Source organism: Camellia sinensis, chromosome 9 (assembly GCF_055761805.1).
Source record: "Camellia sinensis isolate YWXY chromosome 9, ASM5576180v1, whole genome shotgun sequence".
Taxonomy (NCBI): Eukaryota; Viridiplantae; Streptophyta; class Magnoliopsida; order Ericales; family Theaceae; genus Camellia; species Camellia sinensis.
The window spans coordinates 107856002-107857953 of NC_138969.1; positions in this window are offsets into that span (position 1 = coordinate 107856002).

The window sequence follows — 1952 nt, forward strand, 5'->3', positions numbered from 1 at the left end:
GAGAGGTGATGTGATGAAAAAAAGATAAAAAGATAAAAAGATGAATTATTTTGATGTTGCCAAACTTGGCCTCGCTCACCCACAATGCCATCCATTCCTTTCTCTCTCTCTCTCATCAAAACCTTTCCAGCAAATTCCAATCACAAACAATATAGTAATACATATTTAGAAAAATCAAAATATTTAATAAAAAAACTTATTATAAACTTAGATCTATCTATAAGACCATCTCCAACCCTTCACTAAATCTAACATTAAATTTGAAATTTGGTAAAAAAAAAACACTGTTTGGAACTCTAACGGTTTTACCAAATTGATATCAAATCGAGAATTCACCAAACATTTCACCAAAAGGAGGACAGGCTCCGCATTTCACCAAAACACTGTGCATGACCGTTGGGGGAGACCAATCGGTCGACCAGCCGGTTGACCGGCCAGTTGACCAACCGATCGACCACCAAAAGGTTCAAACAATTCCAAAAAAGTTCAAACAGTTGAAAAAAAAAAAAAATTTGCCTTATCGGTCGACCACTAAAAGGTTTAAACAGTTCAAAAAAAAAAATCAAAAAAAAAAAAAAAATTTGGCTTAACCGGTCGACCAACCGGTTATCTCGACACAGATTTGATGAAAATCAACCATTGAAGCACTCAGTATCAGATTGAGGAAAAAGTCATTTTTTTACTCAGATTTGATAAAAATTTTGGTTCAGAATTGGAGATGCTCTAAATCACTCACTAGTTTCTATATTAGCTCAGTTAATTTAAAATCTCTACTCCAAACAAAAATTTGTATTGATGATACAGTTCGTCTTAGGTGAATGGGTCGGGCTGGTCCAAGCTCTCCAAGTTCCGATTCAGGCAGATGATTCCACCAGATGACCTGCAAGCAAGTCCAAAGGGGAACGGGGTAGTCCCCCAGTGAACCCTCCGGCGAGCGAATCAGTAGAGGAAGAAAGAAATATATATAGAGAGAGATAGAAAAGCTTAACCTTCATCTTCTCTTCGATTCTTGCTTATATCCTTTGGTAATCATTTCACTGTCCTTTGCGACGTGCCCCTCTTCCGTCGAAAGCCTGTGCCGTAGCTTACCTTGTTCAGGGTGAGGGGGCTCTGTTCCGACGGGGAGGTGTTGTCGTAATAAATGCTGTGATGGGCTGCATTAATGGTGATGTGTTGTGGCAATAACTCTGCAGATCTTTGTCTGCTGATGTGGCCTGTGTTTCACCTGCCATGTGCCCGAATGTCATTGGCCCTCCATGCCCAGATGGCCTCCAGCTGTCCTGGGCTTTGCCAACCGGGTTATGCTATGGGTCCCAAGCGATGGGTTTAGGGTTGTTTGCTGTGGGCTGTAAGCCTTATGGGCCTATTCATGTCAGTAGTCCCCTATTTCCGAGTGGAGAGGCCGACCGTTAGGCGTGCCGACCGCGAGACGTGTCGACCGCAAGGGTGGCCGAGCGGGAGGGGTCGACCGTTAGGCGTGCCGACCGCAAGGGTGGCCGAGCGGGGGGAGCTGACCGCTAGGGTGGCCAAGCGAGAGGGGTCGACCATTAGGCGTGCCGACCGCAAAGGTGGCCGAGCGGGGGGAGCTGACCGTGAGGGTGGCCGAGTGGGAGGGTTCGACCGTTAGGTGTGCCGACCACAAGGGTGGCCGAACGGGGGGAGCTGACCGTGAGGCGTGCCGACCAGGGCGGCGCGGGGCTCAGAAAAGGGGGGGCGTGCCATGTGATGATGTCAAATGGAAAGGACAGGGTAAGGGGAGGGGACAATGCATCGTGGCCATACACGTGGCAATATCGTGGGGGAAGTGAAGCGTCGGAGCAGTAATGAAACAATATGTCACGAGGGGGGGTTTTGAAAAGGCGATTTTGGCAGTTGATTTGAAAGGTTTTTAAACGGGTGAAAATTAATGTGGATCCATGGAATACGGGTAAACCGTGGGTTTTTGGTATAAT